Raw genomic sequence first — 17230 nt, 5'->3', positions numbered from 1 at the left:
AGATAATTGTTAAATTATCCAATAAATGTTGTTCCACTTCACAATTGTGTCCCACTTGTTGTTGATTCTTGACAAAAAAATTAAATTTCATATCTTTATGTTTGAAGCCTGTAATGTGGCAAAAGGTTGCAAGATTCAAGGGGGCCGAATACTTTTGCAAGGCACTGTATATACATATACACATATATATACACATATATATACATATATATACACATATATACATACATATATACACATATATATATACACATATATATATACACATATATATACATATATATATATATATATATATTAGGGCTGTCAAACGATTAAAATTTTTAATCGAGTTAATTACAGCTTAAAAATTAATTAATCGTAATTAATCGCAATTAATCGCACTTCAAACCGTCTATAAAATATGCCATATTTTTCTGTAAATTATATATATATTCTGTAAAATAAATTGTTGGAATGGAAAGATAAGACACAAGATGGATATATACATTCAACATACGGTACATAAGGACTGTAGTGGGCATTTCACTCTACTGTCATTTAAATCTGTCTATGCTGTCCTCACTCCGAAGAGTCTACTTTTTCCAAAGCTAGACAGCTAGGGAACGACGCCTTAATAATTCTTCTTCCTTTTTCATCTGATTTATTAATAAAATGGCCTCAAACCATTGTCGTCTTTAGACCGTCGTAAAACTACAAAATAAAAGTACACAAGCATTGCATTAGCAACAACGTTAGCTTAGCACGCTATACAGGTTCACTAAACATAAACAAAAAGCATCTCATACAAAAAATATAACATTTCGCTTACTAACATAATATGTACATTCTTTACAACAACCATACTGACGGACAAATCTTGTCCAAGGATCATATAAGCACAACATTATCAGCCCGAGACGTCGTGCAGCCATAATGAACTGGTAAGAAAACAATAAACCATGTCGCAAAGCGACCACAAGAGTTCGCTGTTGGACAGCATAAAAAGCCTTGCTGTAAAACTTACCAAAAGGCAGAATACTTTCTGAGCGGGACATGTGCGTTAATTGCGTCAAATATTTTAACGTGATTAATTTAAAAAATTAATTACCGCGATAATTTTGACAGCCCTAATATATATACATATATATACACATATATACATATATATACATACATATATATATATATACACATATACATATATATATATATACACATATACATATATATATATATATATATATATATATATATACACATATACATATATATATATATACATATATATACTCGGGCTGTCAAACGATTAAAATTTTTTAATCGAGTTAATTACAGCTTAAAAATTAATTAATCGTAATTAATCGCAATTAATCGCAATTCAAACCATCTTTAAAATATGCCATATTTTTCTGTAAATTATATATATATTCTGTAAAATAAATTGTTGGAATGGAAAGATAAGACACAAGATGGATATATACATTCAACATACAGTACATAAGGACTGTAGCGGGCATTTCACTCTACTGTCATTTAAATCTGTCTATGCTGTCCCCACTCCGAAGTGTCTACTTTTTCCAAAGCTAGACAGCTAGGGAACGACGCCTTAATAATCAGACTTCTTCCTTTTTCATCTGATTTATTAATAAAATAGCCTCAAACCATTGTCCTCTTTAGACCGTCGTAAAACTACAGTACTAAAAAAAAAAGTACACAAGCATTGCATTAGCAACAATGTTAGCTTAGCACGCTATACAGGTTCACTAAACATAAACAAAAAGCGTCTCATACAAAAAATATAACATTTCGCTTACTAACATAATATGTACATTCTTTACAACCACCACACTTACGGACAAATCTTGTCCAAGGATCATATAAGCACAACATTGCAACGTAGGCGTCAGCCCGAGACGTCGTGCAGCCATATTGAACTGGCAAGAAAATAACAAACCATGTCGCAAAGCGACCACAAGAGTTCGCTGTTAGACAGCACAAAAAGCCTTGCTGTAAAACTTACCAAAAGGCAGAATACTGTCTGAGCGGGACATGTGCATTATTGCGTCAAATATTTTAACGTGATTAATTTAAAAAATTAATTACCGCGCGTTAACGCGATAATTTTGACAGCCCTAATATATACATATATACATATACATATATATATATTTATATATTAAAAAGGCATGTCCGATATTTTTTTTGCCGATTCCGATACTTTGAAAATGGCATGATCGGACCCGATCGATCGGCATCGACATCTCTACAAATTAGTCTTTTAATCTGCCGGTTAGCCACGCCTACCATTATAGGGCTCTAGTGTCCCCAACAGGTGGATGACGTCGGCAGAAGAATGGTCTCATCTGTTTAACTATTCAGCCCATTGAGGAGGAATTATTCAGAACGAGGAAACGCGACGAAGAGAGCAGCAAAATGTCATTGTTTCAGTCTCTCTACTCCAATATTTTTACAGGATATTCTTTCTATCCAAGTACCATAATTTCCCAAATATAATGCGCACTTTTTTTCCCCAAAATCAACTTCTAAAATCATGGTGCGCATTATAAACGGGTACATGGATGGAGACAGAAATATATATATATATTACATACTGTATACAGTGGGGAGAACAAGTATTGGCAGTGTATCAAATACTTGTTCTCCCCACTGTATATAAACCGATTTTTTTTTTTTTTTTTTGACACGGCCACGTTGTGTTGAAGAAACGTATGCGGCGACCCGCCGACCATTACGGTACGTGACGTCACCTTTTTGTACTTCACTCTAATCAGCCGAATGATTTCGTCTTTGTTAAATTCTGCTTTTTTCACTCTTCATAAAGCACATAATTTAGTTTCTTGAACTCATTTGAGTCAACGTTTATTACAGCTCCGCAACTCGGACAATAACAAACGTAACACACACACTTCCTGTGTCCGTCACCTATATCTGTCCCTCGGGAAACTCAAACCCAAATAACAATAGTTCCTATTTTTACTGTCGTGTTGACAGCGATGAGCTCTAGCGGAGTTCCGACTTACGTTCTCACTTTCATTTTACCGTATCACTCCATGGAAGAAACATTTATTCGTCATGATGAAACGAGCAAGTTATACAGCAGCCTTTAAAGGAAAAGTCACATCTTTTTTGTTTTCTCCTAGATTCTGGTAAGTTGGAGAAGTTGTCAAATCATATTATTACCGTAAATATTGGCAGTTTATGGTAATGTTTTGAACTACTAATGTGCTATGCTTGTGCTGTGTTTCACAAGTCAGTAAAATGACATTTCTGTCTCTGTACACGAGCTCTGTTTTCTTGTATTCTTCTATTTATTGGTGCTAAAATTAGGGTGCGCGTTATAAACGGGTACAATAATTTCCCCTAGATTTTACAAGTAAATTTGGGGTGCGCATTATACACGGGTGCGCCTTATATTCGGGAAATTACGGTATTTTTCCCCAATATCTAAATAAATGGTATGGTCATGACCAGTGTTGTTAATCTTACTGAAAAAAAGGAATTGATTATAGTTACAAATTACTTCTCCAGAAAAGTAATTGTGTTAGTAACTCAATTACCTGAATGTAAGAGTAATTAGTTACTTGGCAAAGTAATTGGTGATAATTACTTTTTTTTTTCCCCCTCAAAAAAAAAAAAAAAAAAAAAAAAAAACATTGGCCACACTATGTGAAGTTTTTTGTGAAGGTTTTTGGTATAATTGGCCCGGGCCCAATTCTTTACCCTAATTTACCCTTTACCCTGAATCAACTGTTAAAAGTTGTTAAAATTGCTCCCATTATTGCATTAGTTCCCTTCTCTCTACTTTCGATATATGAAAGTTTTAAAACTGTTTCATCATTTAAAGATAGATTCAAGTCAAGATTTTGCCGATTTAGAAGTATTTTAGATAAAAAGTTACTTAGGTTCGCTAGGAAGGTTCTCTACAACAGAGCCGTCCTAAAAAGTCTACTGCTTTAAGATCGCGGCTGTTTACTAATGCATCTAGTGCCGTGTCTGTCATTTTGCATCTAGTTATATCTATATACAGTATATGTGATATCTACCATATCTACCATAACATGCGGGCGTAGTTTGTAGGCTATCGGCTACAACATGTATTATTGGAGCTACCTAGCATCGCGTTTGCTCGGCGTCACAACTTTCTTGCCTCCTCCCCACTCCTGGTCTGCTCTGTCGTCTCGGTGAGTCCGTCTCCCTCAGACTTTTCGACCAATATAATAACGCATAGTAACGCATGCCTTTCTGTCCTCAGTAACGGTAACGGCCTTGCCAAGATGAGAAAAGTAATTAATTAGATTACCCACTACTGAAAAAAATAACGCCGTTATATTGTAACGCCGTTATTAACAACACTGGTCATGACTGTCATGTTTGTGTGTGTTCTCAGCTCTTTTTCTTTATTCAGCACCTGATTGAGCCAGACTGGCGGGGTAACGCAACACACCTGTGCTTGATTAGGAAACCTGAATATTTAAGGAGGCCTGTCACCATCTGCAAATGTCGGACTATTGCTTGCTACTGCCTTGCTTACTGCTGTGTGCTCATCGTCATCCTTCGTGCTTCCGACATTCTACGGTCGTGTTCTGGTTTGATCATTTTTACTTTTGTGCTCTTTTGGACTTTGTAGCTATATTTTTGTACTCAGTCATATTCGCGCCTTCTAGCGTGCTCTCTTAGTTGTAGTTTGTTCTACTCGCGTTTTTTGGCGTGCTCTCTTAGTTGTACCTTGTTATTCTTGCGTTTTTTGGCGTGCTCTCTTAGTTGTACCTTGTTATTCTCTATCTTTTTGGCGTGTTCCCTTAGTTGTACTTTGTTAAACTCGCGTTTTGACGTGCTCCCTTTGTTGTAATATTAAATACAAACATTCATTCTACCTGATCTCCTGGTCTGTGTTTGGGAGTCCCATCAACGGCTTGCCGTTCATAACAATAACAAATAACAGTCTTGTGCTAAATGGAATATGAAATAATAAAAATGCATTTTGTCAGGAAATGCGTGGGCATGCAGGTTGTGTGGACCCAAATGCAGGGACTCAATAATGCAAGGCAGGTGGCAGAGAACTCAAAAAAGGTTTTAATTATAACTAACAAAAAGCACAAAGTATCAACCAATATTGTGGGGATCCAAAAAACACAGAAACAAACAAACTCAGGTCACTAACAAAAGGCTTGATATAAAAAACTCATGTTGAGGAACACAAGGACTTGGACGGAGAAAACTTGAGAACACTGACGAGCACATGGGCATTGACATAGACTTTGACGGAGACTCTGACATTGACAATGACGCAACGAGGAGTGAAAAGAAACTGGGTGCTTATATACACACATGCAGACAAGGGGTAACGAGACAACGAGGAACAGCTGGGTAATACAGGAGGACTAGCTAGGAGCAGGCACAACATGTGAAATCAATGGGTAATCACAGGGACAAGTCACACTAGGAAGAAACCAACACAAAACCTAACAGCATTTATTCAGTACAACACGGCAAAATTACTCCATAATGATCAAAACTGTCGACATCACCTTTACTTTTGCACCTCCAGAACGATATTTTATGCCACCGTAGGCTTTTGTCATTTCCTTTCCCCGGCTGTGGAGAATGCAAACAAACCAAGAGGCGTGACAGCTAGCCGACATGCTAACCCGAACCGAGTGATGTTTCAAAGTCTTCGAAGCAGAAAATCACACATAACTAGCCCGGATCATTTCACACGACAGCGGGGTTGTCAATTGTCTTCGCTGATCAGCAACCCGCCCGGCGTCAAGCACGTCGTTCCCCTGCTGAGGGCTCGTTTGGGGGGAAGCAGCTGGACAATGACTGCCGGACAAACCGACTGATGTCAGAGGAGCGCGTAGCTGCCAAATGGTCAACACGAATATGGCAAAATAATGCTTTACTACACGATGAAGAAGTAAAAAGCGAGAGAGTCATAGGAGAGCGGCTGCAGTTGTTGTGCAGCTATCATGACAGAAAGTATATGAGGAGAGCTTTTACATGCCCATCCATGAACAACGTAAGCAGTCCTTTATTTAAAGAAAGTTTGTAATCGCTGTATGCGTGGCTATTTTTAACACAAAGTTGCAATTTTTGATCGGGTGGAAAATTGACAGAACACCGGGCACATGAAGAGGGCAACAAACCGAGTATAGTCCTCTCCCGGCGGAGGGATGTGCGACAAGCCGCTGGCCGGTCGTCGGCCGAGGGGACAAGGAGCATGTCAGCCACAAAATGCAATCCACCTTCATATTAAAATGATCCCAGTATTTGACATAATACAAAACCCGACGTTTACTCACTTCCTCGTAAGTCCAATGGTCCCACAGTAGTAGGGCTTGTTTTGGCCAATATCCACCTGTGAATGGGAACCTTTTGAAACCCCAAAAAGGCTCACACGCCTCTCCCTGGTGCGGCAACATTTTCCTGCAGCTGTTTGGCTGGCATGATGCGAAAAATAAATGAATTAATCCGCAAAATCAGCTGATTCCTTCGTCCTTCTCATTCAACAGTACGGCTGGATAGTGAAGAGGACTCCTTCTACCGTACACGTCACAGTGCCCTCTTTCTCAACTCGAGACTGGAGCCGGAAGTCACTCATTTTCATGGCGCGGGAATTCAAAAATTTAATATATAAAACGATCGCTTCCACGCACATCCAGGCGGTCCATTTCATTCAGGAGCATAAAACATCGTGTGAAATATGAAATAAACAGGCTTTTTGGTGTCATACGCACTTCAACGCTTCACAACAAAAGATGAAACCCTTCAACAGAAATTTAAAAGGTGGTCCTTACATACTGGTCTTCCCTGACACCACAAAAGTAACTTGTATACCCGGAACAGAAATATCCTTTTCTCTCAAGGACTACAAGGAAGCAATTAGAAAAGCATACCAACGTATCACGTTGTACCTTTGTGCAACTGATGATTTCAACAACAACTGTGAGTAATGCATGTTTATGGCTAAACAATTAGATATCTTTGTTAATTACCCAAAACCTATAGTCTCATTTTAAATTGTGTTCTTTCACAACTCAGCTGTCTGACTCATCTGATTCAAAAGTTGATATTACAAGCAGAAACACTGTTGAATTCAACTATGCTGACACAGTGGTGAGTGTAACATTTTCTGTTGGAGGTTCTTCACAAGTTGACTGAGGAGCTGCAGTAATTTGTTGTTCCTGAATTTCAATGTGTATTCAATTGTGCAATTTCTGTGAAATATTGTAGCATAAATAACTTTTATTCTCTGCAGTCCACAGGAGCAATAGGGAACGCTATGGACACTACATACCATAGCAGTGGTTCTTAACCTGGGTTCGATCGAATCCTAGGGGTTCGGTGAGTCGGTCTGGGGTCCGGTGGAGCCTCTGCCGCTGAGGTCAAGACACACCAACTCATCATGTCTATACTCGATGGCATGCCCTGCTTGGCCATCACTGGCTGCAGATGATCACTCAGGAGTGATACAATGTCTGAAAGTCATCGTAGTACGTCGTAAAATTACTTTTTTCACATTTTAATCCATACTAACTATGTCGAGCAAAAAGAAAGTGGTCCGACGAATATATACAATATGGATTCTCATCTATAACGGAACGGGATGGGAGTCAGCATCCTAGCTGGATGATTTGCAGTGCCAAGTTGAGCAACTCTAGCCTCGCACCGGCAAAACTAAAGGAACACTTCGAGAAGCTGCATGGAGATGGGGAATATAAGAACACAACGTTTGCTGAATTCAAGGTGAACAGAGCCAAATTCGAAGAGAAGGCCACTCTGCCTGCTCTTTGATTTGTACCCATTAACATACCGATCCTCATAACCTCACATGAAGTTGCGTACCTGATCGCAAAGCAGGTATGTAATTTGTTGTGAGTTCATGCACAATGTTGGTTTTGTTCTGCACGGTTCATTTTGTGCACCATTACAAAAACTATGTCTTGAATTTGAAAAAAAAAAATTCATATTTTATTTAACACTAAAGTAGGGTTTGGTGAATGCGCATATGAAATTGGTGGGGTTCGGTAGCATCAACAAGGGTAAGAACCACTGTGCTATAGGTTGTGTGTTTTCCTATTCAGGTGTTATACCTGTTATGACTGATTTGGAAAAGTTAACCATGAAATTTGTATGCACCTACAGTCATTGAGAGTACTTGGGCATCAATAACTATATTGCTGTTTTCAAGGAAGTAAGAAATGTTTTATTTTCAGGTTTTTTTTAACCTGAATGTCTGACATTTTCTATCACTTTGTTAAAAAGTTACAATTTATGTTTATGGCAGTGAAATGAACAGGTAATGCAAGTAGGAACTGTAAGGGCATAATTTCCCTCATAAAAAGTTGTAAACTTTTTTTCGCTGCTAGATTACTTACTTTGACAAAATCCCTTTGTTGGTAGGGTGGAAGAGCAATCCGTAACAGAAATTGTTACAAACCTGGCATTCCAAATAAACCGCCAAGCCATCAATAGATTTAATATGTGCCGATCAGACATCTGGCAAGGCGCCATCAGAGGTTTTAAACGAGCAACATTCTCAGAATCAAAGAATCTTCTTGTCAAGTTTTCCGATGACGAAGGAAGACCCGAGGAAAGCATTGATACTGCTGGCAAAAAGAGAATTTCTCTCTCTTCTCATGAAGACTCTCAATGAACGGTACATATTTGATGGACCTGCACAATGCCGCTACCTTGTTTATAATTCAGCAGGTACACTGGAATGTTGTTTTTATGTCAAATTTATAATTGAAAGACATTGCTCTTCAGCCAGGAATGCGCAAGACAGGTGACACAGACATGGTCAAGACAGTCTATTTCCTCTACCTATCTTACAAATCCATCAAGAGACCACTGAGGACATAGCAATGCAAGTGGATATGGGGTTCGACTGACATCTGTCAGCAGGCTCAGTGTGGAGGATATGTATAAAGTTGTAGATGTGGGAATTCCTCTCTTCCTTGAGCAAAGGCAGGTATCCAATGTGCTGTTTTCCTACAAAGACACCAGGTTTGAGTGTCTGTTTAGAGCAGCAGCTGCGCCAACATACCATTTTGGCCATCTGACAGAGTACCTGACCCAGAACCCCAACATAAACAACTGCCTGGCCTGCCTCTTCAGAGAGGTGATGGAGCTTCCCTACATATAGGTGGTCCTCGTGGTGTTCGCCTGCCTGGGTGTGCACTTGGTGGAGCCCATTTTTGCTAGACCTATAGAGAAAGGTGCTACCCATACTCATCTCAGGGAGTTCTACAAGGAACTGCATACAGGCTTGAGCCAGCCAATCAGGGTCAACGACACGACGTTCACAACACCTGACAATCCTGTAGTGCGTGAAAAGCTTTTAAGTGGTGTAAAGAAGACCTACAAAGAAGAGGTCCTGAACTCAGTGTCAGACGTGGCTGCCGAACACTTGAAGTGAAATATCTGACAGAAATCATGCAGCCCCACCTGCAGACTGTCCTGACCAGGCGGAGGAGGGACTATTGGATTGATGAGGATGCCTTCCCAATGGACTATCCTGTCAGTGAACAGGTTAGTAACATTGATGACATCCCTGTGCACAACATTGGGATGGAGAGACAATGTGGCAAGGTGGACTACAGGCTGAAGAAGTTAGGCACACTGAATGCAGTCAGTAGGTCTGTCATTTTACAGAGGAGCCAGGACTTTAGGAATGGACAGACTCCACCCTTCAGAGGTTTCAAGGCAGCAGCCCAAGCAAAAAGAGAGGTTGAAGTCAACTGGAGTAAACTTCTGAAGGCGAAATTCCAGAGTGGGACAGACCAGAAACAGGAGATGAAAAGAAAGGAGAGGAAGAGACTTGACATGCTGGACACACTGAAATCACGACCCCTTCACTAACAATGGGGAAGTGGAGAGGTTTCTTATGGATGAAAGTGTGAACAACAATGCAAAGCTGCAGAGGCTGAAGCTTGAGCTTCAGTTTGCAAGAGAAAGTGCCACATTTTTGCCAAAAGTCGATCATATCTTCAGGCGCCAAGTGACATTGCCCAGTGGGAAGAGGAGGATGAAAACAGCACAGGAGTTTGGAGATGCTCTCATGGCATACCTGGGCAAGAGGAGTGACCGAACCACACTGGAATATGCAAAATCAAAAGAAAGGCTGGCACCTGGACAGGCATGACAGAATAACATAGGAAAAATGTACATGCTACATCTGACAAGTTATTTCCATGTCAATGTAACTGAATAAAATGGTATAACTATTTGTATTTGAAATAAAAATCGTATCAAGAGTTTAGTCATTTACAGTGTTGGGCACGTTACTTTAAAAAAGTAATTAGTTACATTACTCACTACTTCTTCCAAAAACTGAGTTAGTAACTGAATTACTCTATAGTAAAAGTAACTAGTTACCAGGGAAAGTAACTATTTCCGTTACTTGAAAGGGATCCTCTGTTTTTAAGACAAGTAATTCTTAAAAGATACATGTTAGTATGAGTTATAATAATTTGATATTAAAAGCCCTCTTAAAGTTTTAGTTTTAAAAAAGTTTTTAAAATTATTTTAAGTGATAGAACGCCATTCTTGTGACATCACTGGCCCCGTTGCCGAAATTCCAGCGTGTCACTCGTTAGCTTTCCCAAAATGTCGTCAGTTCTCCCTTTCCTATTTGAATCAGATCTGAAAAGTGAAGAGCAGGACAGCACTGTCGGTTGTTCACAAGACTGCTTCAGGGAAAAATGCGTGCAGCAAATACCTGATAAGACAAAAGTTGGGCAAAACTGGTGATGTGAGAGAGTCCTGTTGGGAAGTCCGGTTGGGAGCGAGAGTGTATGCTGTCCGGTTTTATTAGCAGATATTCAAGGTAAGCATATTGCGTTTTCAAACTTATCCCAATATAATTATGTAGATTGTTAGCAACCAGAGCTGTCGTGTGCTTACAGTACAGGCCAAAGAGCGTAATGTGTAATCCATGTCTTGTAAATTGTAACGCGTGATAGCTAGGATACGTGTATAAAAGTACCAAAAAGGGGAGAAGCTTCCACTATGCACATTTATTCACAAAAAAATAATATTTCCACCTTGACCACTCTTCACTCGGGAGCTCAGCAGTATGCAAACACGCGTTCCCTGACGAACTCCCAACATTGTTGTAAGGTCCACATCAGAGTCACTGTCGTCACTGTTGCGTGCCATAGTGCTGTAATTATTTAGTATGATTTGGGGAAAACTCCCACGAAGAATAGTCAACAAAAAAGACCGCAATAGTAATCCAAATCTGCGTTTTTTACTCACTCGAAGATCCAGGAATTAGACCGATCCCATGGCAATGTCGCAGCCGTCGATTCCAAAAAATAGACTGATCCTAAAAGCCGCTGTGGGACAGACGAATAAAAAAAATGGACAGATCCGAAACCAATATTGCAGACGCGGTGGTACCGCCGGATCCAGAAAATAGACGGATCCCTTACTTGACTGAGGATCAAGGAAAAATGTTCGGGCGCTAGTTGTAACGCGTGGTGGGTAGGATACGTGCATACAGGGACCAAAAAGGGGGAGAAGCTTCCACTTATGCACATTTATTCACTAAAAATAGTAATTCCACCTTGACCACTCACGTCACTCCCCTTGTTTTCATTTGACTGGAAATTGCACCCAAAAGCAGCACATCGTGGCATTTTACTTCGCGAGTTTAGGTAGCAATAAGCAATTGTTGAACACAAAAGATACCAATGACGTCATCACTGCGAGCCCGCAAACCATGGCGCCAACTAACGGCCAAAATATGGACTAAATATTATAAAATATTGCCATTGATTTTACATTTTATGTGTTAACAACATATTTTAGTACAAGAGAACAATTGTGGTTTATTAGAGCCTACATGTATTTAAGTTAGAGGATGACTTTAAAAAGAACTTGTTGTTTGTCAAAGAATTTGAAATTTTCTGAGCAGTATTCGAGTCAGTGGAATAGAGAAGAACAGACAGGTAGTTAACTTGTTAGATGCTTCAGCAGATTTGAATTGCTTACCACAGATGTCGACAAAAGATTTGCCCCAGGGCATAAATTACACATTACATGCAGGTTCTTTCCTTTAATTTCGACAAACTTGAAATAGTGTCTATCTCCACCTCTTAAAGGACAATTTTTCTTCTGAATGCTCTGCCATTCCGACCCTGTGCATCTGTTTTGCGTGTGTGTGTTTGCCACACGCGCTGTTCCGGTTTGCTTGTGAAATCACCGGCTCCGATTGGCTTACCACGACAACATGACTCTAACCCTCAGCCAATCACAATCACTTCCATCGCATCTCTCGAGGGGCCGCATTCAGGTAGGCTCGTATCCCGACAATTCACGTCGCCTTCAAAGCGTCTGCCGTCCTCAAGATGGAAGCAGAATTATTGCTGGCTGACAGTGGGAGATGGGAACGAAGCTAGCATCAGGTGTAGCAAACACAGAAACGTTACCAAACTTTGGAAAGCATTGTCTAATTGAATGAGCAGGGACAAACAGCTTGGAGTCAGAAGTACGTGCGCTATTCTCGAACCTGAACGCACCCCAAGTCTTGGATGACAAATCAACAGAACAGAGTCGACTCGACATGGCTGGTAGTTTCTTCAGTTTATTCAAAGGAAGTAACGCACCGCTTTTGACCGTCAGTAACGGTAACGCGTTGTAACAGCGGAAAAAGTAATTAGTTAGATTACCCCATTACTGAAAAAATAACGCCGTTACGTAACGGCGTTATTTATAATGCCGTTACGTAACGGCGTTACTCCCAACACCGGTCATTTAGTATTGGCAGACTGTAACAATGGTAAATGCATACAAAGTGCGGAACAGCCCAAAAAAGGCTTTTTTGTGTTCTTTTTTAAATTATTTTTAAAGATTATTCTTTAATTAATAATTATCTTCAAAATACAGAGTTACTTTGAGGTGAAACCGTAGTGTTTATTGATTCCCAAATGGGTTGGAAGTATATATTCAACAGTATGTTGGCAAACAGTAAATTTATAGCTTATGCATACCAGGCGGAATGTGCAGAAAGTGCAACCTTTTTTGCTCCGTTTTTTCATTTTCAAAGGGTGGGGGGTTATTTTCAAGATACAGAGTTACTTTTGGTGTCAAAGTTCTTGTATTGATAGTGTTAATCAAGTCCCAAATGGATGTGTTGAAATTCTGAACTTGATGATTATCCCCCCTATTGCCGTGTCCATTGTGCTTGGTGGATCTGGACCTCAAGGGACCTGGTTAGCTACATATCTGGAATACCGAGTTGCAGCTCATCTGTACAAGACATAACTGACGGGGAAATAAGCAAAGTGCTGTGTGAGGTTTGAAGCTCATGTTTGGAAAGGTGGGAAATTTGGGCAAAGTTCATCTTGCTATGTCCACTTGAAAATACAAAGTTGGTTACCTTGCATCACATTTTGCATTCGAAATGAGTACATAAATGTAGTTTTTGAAGCTCATGTCATGTTTAGATACAGAATACAGCCTGTTTCCTTACTAGACCTGATTGTGAGTAAGAGCAGTATGTTGCAGAGTGCTTAAAACATGCAAGGTCGTTGGAGGAAAAAAGTGATCATGAAGGAGTACTTCAAATGGTACATAATTGATCGAAATCACAGTGCAATTGAAAGGTAGTTTTTTAATTAACTAAAAATTGACAGGCCAAAACAAATTAAAGCAAAATATTTTTTTAAATGCATAGCTAAAGTTATTTTGTTGTCCAGTTTTAAATTTGAAGGTTGCAACTTGTTGTTTCAGATTCAAGGATGGACTTCACTCTTTGGGGTTTTATCAGCGCTGCAAAATCATCTGGCGGTTATGAGCCAAATCCTCAAATCACTTCCTGTTATAAGAATTTATAAAACTGTCCAACGCTGAGATTTAGCACACAATGTGTGGCGACACATTTTGGAGAACCGCTTTTTTTGAAATGGCGAGCCTTCAACAGAGAACTGATATGATATGTGGTGTTTTCATTAAGAATACCTCAAATCCTTCAAGGCAATGTTGGACTGAAGAAAGGAAAACTCTGCCTATGTATTTGTTTATCACAATCATGCTGTGCCTGTTCCAGACCTATATCCAGCTTCAATCCATGTGAATGATGAGCCACATTTTGCTGTCGAACACATCATAGTTAGATGGGATCAAACTGTATGTCCATCCATCACAGGACTTGGCCGGTTAGCTCAGTTGGTCAGAGTGTGGTGCTAATAATGCCAAGGTCACGGGTTCAAACCCTGTACAGGCCATGCAATGTTGGAAAGAAGAAAGGACAGCTCTGCCCATGAATTTGTTTTCAGACCTTCTATCCACGAGAACGATTAGCTGTGTTTTGCTATCGAGCACATGGTGGTTAGTTTGGTTCGACGTGTACTGTATGTGCTTTCACCGAGTCATCGAAAAGTGGCCATGGTAAGCAACAATTGTCTACGGCGCCTGAATACCCGCTGCGGCCGGTGGCAAATGAAGCTCTGTTATGCAGGATCAAGGATATAATGGATTAACTTCAAATAGAAATTGTCACCAAATTCGAGGCAATGATCTCAGAGTCTGTTAAAGCCGAAGTGGCCTGGGCTCTGAAGCCTGTAGAAGCGAAAGTTGATGCTCAGAGAGAAACAATTTCAGACCTTGAGCGCGCAGCTAATGATCACGAAGTCCAGCTAGCTAGCTTAAGGGATAATGTGGCTAAGCTATCGGAAACAGTGGTATCCTTGAGCACAAAATGTGGGGATCTGTAAGCCCGTTCAAGGCGAAATAATATCAGACTTGTGGACTTACATGAAGGTGCCGAGGGTTCCAACCCAACTAAGTTCATTGCTAAGCGCTTGAGCAACATGCTGAGTCTCGAGAACGATCCTGAGCTGGACTGGGCCCACCGCATGCTGCGTGCTAAATCAAACAGTGGCGAACCTTTGCGACCGATGGTCATAAGGATCCATATGTTGCAGGAGAAGAGCACAGTCTTGCGTCTGGCTGGAGAAGCTTCGCCTTTGCTGTACAATGGGAAAAGGCTCCCCATTTTCCAATACTTCACTCCTACCGTGGCTAAATAGAGGGCGGCCTTCGCAAAGGTGAAGCGGGAGCTTCACTCCTTTCGTAATATGAGGTTCAGTCTCAGATACCCTGCCACTCTACACATCATGTTGCCCAATGGTGCTAGTCATCGATTCGAAGATCCCAATGGGTTTTGGAATTTATCAACAAAACTCTCTTGAAGCCCCAGGATCAGAGGGAACATGACTTTTTCTGTGTTTTTTCGCCTGCCCGTTTTTTTCTTCTGCTCGGATGCTGCCCTGGCGGGATTACAGGATTCTTTTGATTTGGAATAACCTCTCTGCAACTTTAACTACTTGGTCATCTTGGAAGAGTCTGGCTTTTCCAACCTGCTATTTATTATTATTTTCCTTTCCCTTCTTCTTCTCACACGAATGATGCTGTTGAGAGACCTCAAAATCGGGACAAGTAATGTGCATGTTGTGTCCGAAAGATATATATATGTATGGAGGGTTGAATACCCGTGGATTGTGGGATATATGAGGGTGGAGTTTTAGGGCACGAGTGAATGTGTTGTTAGCATGTGTGGCACACGGAAGTAAAGGAGTTTTCAGAATGCCAAGCTTGTGTCCATTTGTCCTCTTACCCTAACACAACAATTTCGCGACGAGGATGGTATATTGAACTCACGCGTGCAGGTTTCGGTCCCCCACTTTGTTACCAAACAGACCCTCACTTGCGCAGACACAGGAGATTTTGGCAACACAGCAGCAGAAGATGAAGGAGAAAGCGGACAGGAGGCACAGGGCACGTCCACTAGCGATTCAGGTGTCGGACTGGGTTAGGACTCGCCGGCCACAACGCCTCAACAAGGTGTCATCTTTCTGGTCGCAACTTAGGCAAGTCATACGGACTCTGGGTCATGAGACTTTCCTTTTGGACGATGGCTCCTGTTGGCATGCCTGCAGGCTGAGAAAGGTTCCAGCGCATTGACCTCCAGATGGAGCAGCACATTCCGTTCCAGTGAAGGCGGACCCTAGACCACCTGCACTTCCAGTGTGGACCGTACCAGAGGTAGCGGTTGCTCCCCAGCTTCAAGAGCCACAGCAGCTGGATGCCAGGCCAGTGAGGGTCCGTGCTCGGCCGGTTACTCTTCGGGACTATGTTTCATCTTATTATACCTAGGTTGGGTTTTGACAATAGTTTATGTTGCATATTAATGCTCTTGTTGGTTGGTTGTGCTTAGTTGCACTGGGTTAGGGTTTAGGGTTAGGGTTAGGTTAGGAGTGAGTGTTGTTAGCATGTGTGGCACACGGATGTAAACGAGTTTTCAGACTGCCAAGCTTGTGTCCATTTGTGCTCTTACCCTAACACAACAGTGTACTCTTCCGTGCCTACAAGGTATGTTGTCCTGGTATTGAAATACTGAAGACGATCATTATGTTATGCCTCCGACCATGTCTGTATGTATACGAAGCTCTATATTACGGTCGGGAATAAGTACAGACTTTTCTGCTTTGTTATGTTTTTTTTTTATTTATTTTTTTTTTTTATTACCATTATTATTAATGCATTATTTTGCGTTGGCCTCCAACGCTGTGGATCCTGGGCATTGTTCATTGCCTGTGCCACTATTATATTGATACCAGTATCTTAAATGTTGTTGGACAATCCATGCTAGCATTCCCCAGGCCGTTAGAGTGAACGGTAGTTTGTTAAGCCATGACAGGATTTAGTTTGTCTTTAGGTAAGGTAGCATGCTCCCCTTTTGGGATGCTTTTGCTAAGAGAGAGAAAGAGTTTTTTTGTTGTTTTTTGTTGTAGGTTTTGTTTTTTTGTGTGATACGGGGTCTGAGGCCCAGGGTGTGTTGGGCTTTTCAACACAGAGAGTGAGGCACATATCTATTTTTGTATGCATTTGGTCAAGCTTATGTATCACAGGCCTCATCAGGTGTATTCTTTCCCATTATCACTTCTTTCTTGCAATGGCCAACGCTAATCTAGGCAGAAATTTTGTGAGCATGTTTCTGATCCTTGGTGCTTTTTTAATCCGGATAAAAAGGAATACCCCTTTTTTTTTTCTTCGAATGTACAGCGAACTATCACTCGGATTAATTTCTTTCTATAAGATAACTCTTTTGAAGAGATATTTTCGCAAAGGGGCCGTTTACATGGTGACTCTCCGAAAAGACGAAAAATTTCATGTTTGCATTTATATGGGCCCGTCTCCATTCGAAAAATGTTGCAAT

General features: G+C 40.7%; 1 non-coding gene across 1 annotated transcript; it reads left to right on the top strand.

Moving 5' to 3' along the window:
• The first annotated feature begins 14163 nt into the window (after window positions 1-14163).
• trnai-aau (transfer RNA isoleucine (anticodon AAU)) lies at window positions 14164-14237 on the top strand. Its single transcript has one exon. It is a non-coding gene; the product is annotated as a tRNA-Ile (tRNA).
• Window positions 14238-17230: the final 2993 nt, after the last annotated feature.

The sequence above is a fragment of the Corythoichthys intestinalis genome, chromosome 4 (genome assembly GCF_030265065.1).
Source record: "Corythoichthys intestinalis isolate RoL2023-P3 chromosome 4, ASM3026506v1, whole genome shotgun sequence".
Lineage (NCBI taxonomy): Eukaryota > Metazoa > Chordata > Actinopteri > Syngnathiformes > Syngnathidae > Corythoichthys > Corythoichthys intestinalis.
Note: the sequence above shows the minus strand (reverse complement) of the source record. Positions and strands in the feature narration are given on the sequence as shown.